This window comes from Panthera leo, chromosome B1 (assembly GCF_018350215.1).
Source record: "Panthera leo isolate Ple1 chromosome B1, P.leo_Ple1_pat1.1, whole genome shotgun sequence".
Taxonomy (NCBI): Eukaryota; Metazoa; Chordata; class Mammalia; order Carnivora; family Felidae; genus Panthera; species Panthera leo.
Window position 1 is genome coordinate 35,955,454 of NC_056682.1, and position 7,233 is coordinate 35,962,686.

Genomic DNA, 7,233 nt, shown 5'->3' on the forward strand with positions numbered 1-7,233 from the left:
GTGAAGAGGGTTACTAACTCCTTTCCTGAGACCAGGTCTTGACAATGCGAGCGTAGAGACAGTGGAAGGGCCACAGGTGTTTCTGCAAAAGGGGTAGGGAAGGAGGAGGCGTCACCGGGAAATTAGAGACACCAAAGGCAAAGTACCTAATGTTTCGTTTTGTGCAGACCCAGACTTGCTCTGTGCTTCTGTCCCCAAGGGGCACATAAAGGAGCTTCCCAGCCCATGGCTATAAATGATGAAGGCACTCAGTGATACCTGCTGCCATGGCGAACAACAGAAAGACCTGGCCCTCATCTGGATTCTGCTTTAGCCAGGTCAGCAACTTTGGTTGCTCCCTCTCTGGGCCTCAGTTTCCCATGAAAGAAAATGGTGGCTTAGGGCTGTATCAGTGTTTCCTAGACTTTTATTTTTTACCTTGATCTGCCATAAGAAATGCATTTTACATTAAGACCTAGTGTATGTATTCATAATGTGTGTGGATACATACGTAATACACACACACACACACACACACACACACACACACACCATACATATGGTATCAAATTGACAGGTCATGCGTGACCAAATGAAACATTATTTCTAGGTATATCTGTGAGAGTGTTTCTAGGTGTGTCTGTGAGGATGTTTGTGTATGAGATTAGCATTTGAATCAGTGGACTCAGTAAAGTAAATTGCCCTCCCCAATGTGGGTTGACACCATCCAATGCATTGAGGGGCTGAATAGAACAGAAGGAACTGACCCCTTTTTCCTTCTCACTGCTTGAGCTGAGTCATCTCATCTCATCTCCTGACCTCAGACTGGTATTTACACCATTGGTTCCCCTGGTTCTGAGGCCTTTGGGCCAGGACTGAATTGTGCCACCAGCTGTCCTGGGTCTTCAGCATGCAGCCTTCTTTACTGTGTGTTAGTTTTTCATAATAAATATTTCTCTCTCTCCCTTCCCTCCCCCCAAACTTGTGTGTGTGTATGTATGTATGTATGTATGCATGCATGCTTGTATATCTTATTCTGTTTCTCTGGAGAACCCTCACATACACATTTGTGTATATACATATTTGTGTGCACATTTCTCTATCATCTTTCTACTTCTCTCTCTATGTATATCATCTATCTATCATACAGCTAACTAGCTGGACAAAGATTACAATACTTGTAGTTTAAAATACGTGGGAGTAGATGGTTGATAATGTCCTTTCTAATTCTGCTATTTTAAGCTTATTCCTAAGGCAGTCTTTGGGTTGAATATGCAGTTAAAGGCTGTAGGGATATGTCCATGCAGAGCTGTTAGTACAGGGTACAGCTTATAGTAAGTGCCCTGTGACTGTCTGTTGTTACTTTTTTTTAATGTTTATTTATTTATTTTGAGAGGGAAAGAAGGGGGGAGAGGTAGAGAATCCCAAGCAAGCTCCGCACTGTCAGCGCTGATGCAGGGCTCCAAACTCACGGACCACAAGACCATGACCTCAGCTGAAATCAAGGGTTGGACGCTTAACTGACTGAGCCCCCCAGGCACCCCTGTCTGTTATTACTTTTACTCTCACTACCTGGATTGGCTTCAGCACCTTGGAGCCCACTTCACTTCTCCCCCTTTAGCTTTTCCCGATAGGTACTCTTTTCCTGCGTCCTGTAATTTTTTAATTTTATTTGAGTATAGTTGACATACCATAGTATATTAGTTTCAAGTGTATAACATAGTGACTCAACAAGTCTATACATTATAATGTGCTCACCATAAGTGCAGCTGCCATCTGTCACCAACAACGCTACTACAATACCATTGACTATATTCACTATGCTAGACCTTTTACCCCCATGGTTTATTTATTCCATAACTAGAAGTATGTATCTCCCAGTCCTTCATCCATTTTTCCCACTTCCCACCCACCCCTGCCTCTGGAAACCATCAGTTTCTTTTCTGTGTTTATAGGTCTGATTCTGCTTTTTGTTTGTTTTGTTTTTTAGATTCCATATGTAAGTGATATCATACGGTAGTTGCCTTTCTTTGTCTGACTTATTTCATTAGCACATACCTTCTAGTTCCATCCATGTTGTTGCAAATGGCAAGACCTCATCCTTTTTTTATGGCCAAGCAATATTCCATTGTATGTACACACCAATTTTCTTTATCCATTGATCTATCAGTGGACACTTAGGTTGCTTCCATATTGTGGCTATCGTAAATAATGCTGCAATAAATATAGGGGGGCATATAGCTTTTCAAATTAGTGTTTCATTTCCTTTGGGTAAATACCTAGTAGTGGAATTACTGGATCATATGGAAGTTCTATTTTTAATTTTCTGAGGAACCTCCATAATGTTTTCCACGGTGGCTATACCAATTTGCATTCCCACTAACAGTGCATGAGGGTTCCCTTTTCTCCTCATCCTTGCCAACACTTGTTATTTCTTGTCTTTTTGATTTTAGCCATTCTGACAGGTGTAAAGTGACATCTCATTATGGTTTTGATTTCCATTTCCCTGATGATTAGTGATGTTGACCATCTTGTGTTCTTTAATTTATGATTTTGAGATTATTTCTCTCCACACCCCAGCTTTACTGAGGTATACTTTACAAATAAAATTCTAATATACTTAAAGTATACAATGTGATGATCTGATATATATATATATATATATATATATATATATATATATATATACACACACACACACACACACACACACATATATATATATTGCAAAAAGATTTCCATAATCAAGTGAATCAACACATTCTTCATTTCACATACTTTTTCTTACTTTTTTCTTTCCCTTTCTCTGTCTCTTTCTTTCTGAATGTTTAAGATCTACTCTCTTAGCTAATTTGAACTATATGATAGAGTATTAACTATAACCACCATGCTATACATTAGATACTCAGAACTTATTCATCTTATAACTTTTACCAACCTCTCCCCATTTCCTTATCTCTCGCTATCCCCCAGTTCCTGAAAACCATCATTGTACACTGTTTCTATGAGTTCAACTATTATCTTTTTATTTCACATAGAAGCGACATCATATGGTATTTGCCTTTCTCTGCCTCTGACATATTTCATTTAGCAGAATGCCCTTCAGGTTCAACCATGCTGTTGCCAATTGCAGAATTTCTTTATTTTTTGAAGGCTGAATAATATTCCATTGTATATTTATACCACATTTTCTTTATCCAGTCACCTGTCAGTGGAGACTTAGCTTGTTTCCATACCTTGGTTATTGTGAATAATTCTGCAATAGAGACAAAAATACAGAGATCTGAGAGCATTTCTTTAGTGCTTTATCTGTAGGAATTCTTTGATGTCTAAGTTTGAATTATGTTCCTTCAGAGAGGGTCTGTGTGTTTGTGTTTTTCAAGCAAAACCACTTTAAAATAATTTTTTTGTTTTGGCGTCTCCCAGCTGGTACAAGTTTCAGCCCCCAATCCACCTGAGAGCCAGTTTTTGATTAGGAATTATCAGGGATAGAGTTATCAGGGAGAGAGCCAAAGCATAAGAGACTCTTAAAAACTGAGAACAAACTGAGGGCTGATGAGGGGTGGGCGGGAGGGGAGGGTGGGTGATGGGTATTGAGGAGGGCACCTGTTGGGATGAGCACTGGGTGTTGTATGGAAACCAATTTGACAATAAATTTTATATATTAAAAAAAAAGTAATTATCAGGGATATTCTACCCAGAGCAGAGACAGGCAGGGGTGGGGTGGATTTGTTTAGAAGGTAGAGGTGTCCCGGCTTTGTGATGGGGTCTTTCATGTGCCTCCCATTCTTCTTAAGCCCAGACCTTGTCTGGGCTCCTCCTTCCTCTCTCAAGCTCCTTCCTTCCATGTTGATCACTAAAACCCAAGCTCTTGGCTAACGGAATCACCTGATCGCCCCTCACCTCAGACTTTAGTGGGCACATACGTCCTAAGATTGGGCTTTCTGATGATTTTTGGCCTTTCAGGAATTTTATTTCCCCCAGCTCAGCTATACATTGATGAAGTTAATTAATTTTTATTCATCATATTTTTGTTCTTTACCAAGAGAATTTTCTGCATATCTAGACTGTTGTATCACCTGAAGTGAAAGGTCCTACTGAGTACTTCTCAGAAGAGAAATCTTACACCACAAGGGCCAGCGCTCTTACAACAGGCAAAGAAGGATGCAAATCTGAGATTTGTGAAGCACTACCTCCAGCAGATGGCTAGGTGGAGAAACTCTTGCTTTAGGGGTCTGGCGGGGCAGGGATATGGAGGGGCAGGGGTCCGGAGGGGTGAGGGTATGGACGCGCAGGGGTATCGTGGGACAGGGATCTGGCGGGGTAGGGGTATTGCAAGGCAGGGGTATGGACAGGCAGGGGTATGGACGGGGAAGGGATACCTCGGGGCAGGGGTACTGTGGGGCAGGGTATGGCGGGGCAGGGGAATGCTGGCGCAGGGGTCTGGACGGGCAGGAGTATGCTGGGGCAGGGATATGGAGCAGTAAGGCAGTAATTTGACAACCCAGAGCTGATCTTTGAATAGGGGCGTAGTTGCCTGAATTCCCCATCACTTATTAACTGTGACAGTTAACTCTGAACTTGCTGTGTGACTTTGGGGGGTCAGTTTAACCTCAGTAGTCTTCTCTGCCCAGTGGAGGGAATAGTTGTACTGCCCAATAGTGCTTTTGGAAGATCAAACATGCTTAAGCTCCTAGCATCGTGCCTGGCACACACCAGTTTTCTATAAATGTTGGCTGCTAATTGTTTTACTTTTCTTCTTGGTTGCCTTATGGCTATGGTTTTCCCACCATCTGAGAAGGCTGTAGTCCCTGCACTTGGCATCTGGGGACCCAGTTCACTGTCTAGCTGTGTGAACTGGGACATGCCACTTCACCTTGCTGTACTCTTACATGTAAGCACTCTGCTTATCTGTGAAATGAAAGGGTGACCTAGCTGGTTTCTAAGGATCTTCCTCTCTCATAGTCTGGGATCCTAGTCAGAGGGCTGTGAGAGGAGAAGCACCTGTCAACACGCAGCATTTCTCCAGGCAGCCCTCACTGTCCTGACAGGTTGGATTTCCCAGAGCCCATCTGTAAAAGTCGGATCTTAGGAATTTGTACGTATTTTCCCATGGGAGTAGTTTTTAGGTGGTGATTGGCTTCCAGGGCTAGCTTATAAAGCCCAGCTTAATCCACAGTGAAGGAGGAACACTGCATTTACATTGGAAGTGGTGGAAAATAAAATGTTCACAATACTAGTAATTTACAAAACAGGAAAATAATTCCATTGAGTTAGAACTCATTTTTTATTTACCTAGAATTCTGGTGCTTGAGGGAAGCAGGTTAATTTAGGACAGGAGGAGATCTATGGAAATATGTTGGGGAGAGTCTGGGCTCTCTCAAGGGATTTAGACTAAGGCTGATGGCATGGGTTCTTTAAATGTCTGATTTTGGTTAAAAGTCCAAAGTTTCCTCCTATACAACTTTATCTTTTCCTTGAGATAACAGTGACCTAAATCCTCCTCTCGTGTCTAACGGTTTGGACTTACCATCGGAAAGCGGCGAGGCAGAGACAAGAAGGGAAACAGGAGACAAGAGGCAGGAATCATCCCAGCATCACCAGTGTGACCCTCCAGCGTGTTTTATTGGGCCTCTGCCGTGTTGGCCCACATAGCAATGATTTTTATAGTTTTAAATTTTTTATTTTATTTTTCCATCTTTACTGAGGTGTAAGTGACAAATAAAAATTGAATATATGTAAGGTGTATGACTTGATGTTTTGAAATAGTACATGTTATGAAATAATCACCACAATCAAGCTAATTAACATACCTAACACCTTTCATAGTTAGGTGTGTGTGTGTGTGTGTGTGTGTGTGTGTGTGTATGGGAGAAAGAGAGAGAGAGAGAGAGAGAGAGAACATTTAATATTTACCCTCTTAGCAGATTTCAAGTACAGATCTTCCTTGACTTACGATGATGGTTTTACATCCTGATAAATCCATTCTTAAGTTGAAAATGCACTAATGCATCTAACGTACAGAACATTGTAGCTTAGCTGAACCAAACTTAAACAGGCTCGGAACACTTACATCAGCCCTCAGTTGGGCAAAATCATGTGACACAAAGCCTATTTTATAATAAAGTGTTGTTGACTATCTCATGTCATTAATTTCATACTGTACTTCAAGTGAAAACAGAATGGTTGTGTGTGTACAGAATGGCTGTCAGTGTATTGGTTGTTGACCCTCATGGCTGGCTGCAAGAAAGTATTCTAGCTTATTGCTAGCCCAGGAAAAGATCCAAATTCAAAGTTTGAAGTATGGTTGCTACTGAATGAGTATTGCTTTTGCTCCATTGTAAAGTTCAAAAATCATTAAGTCCAAGTGTTGTAAGTCAAGGACCATCTGCATACAATATAGTACCCACACAGCATTTTAAAGGAAAACTTACCTGCCAGGATGTTAAAATGCCATTAAAAAGCATCCAGATTTCTGACTATGGGACGCCTGGCAACTTGGGCCATGGCACTGAACTTCCACAGGGTGATGGTAGGCTGATACTTACCCAACCAGGTCCTCTTCATTTAATGAAGACATATTCTTGTTGGCTCCTGTAGGCGTTTGAGTTAGAAAATCCCAAGTGATATAATTTAAAAAGAAGAAAGGGATTAAAAAGAATGTAAGTGTGATTATGCATGGAAGAGATGCTCTGAGAGGGAGTCAACTAAGGGAAGTAAGAAAAGATGGAAAGAGAAAAGGGGAGGTCAGTCTTGCATCATCACTGAAAGCCAAAAAGGCAGGGGAAGGGAGGTCAGGTCAGTTTCTCCTGTGGCCACCAGGCGGCCTTGCAACCCAGCACAGCTAGGTTGTTGTCTGAGGGAACTTGATGGCAGGGAGAGGCAGTGTGCCAACGTTCCATATACTTCAACGTACATGAGGTTTCCAAGTTAAGAATCAGGATTTCCATGCTTGGTTGGCTATTACTATTCTCTGAGCCAAATCCTGGGTTCCCAAAGGAAAAAAATGTGCCTATATTTCTGATGTAAGGACAATTGGACTGTGGTACTGGCACTCTCTTGATCATTAGGGTGGACTTGGCTGACCTTGCTGATGGAGTGGGGTTTCCTTTCCCCTCGCTGTTCCAGGTGGGGCTGAGCACAAACTCTGTGCTGGTCACAGGTTGGGGGACTGCCTTCTCTTAACAACGTCACCATTAGATGCTTCCTGTCCCCATCCCTGTGTCACTCAGCAGCTTCTGAGTTGAAGTTTTG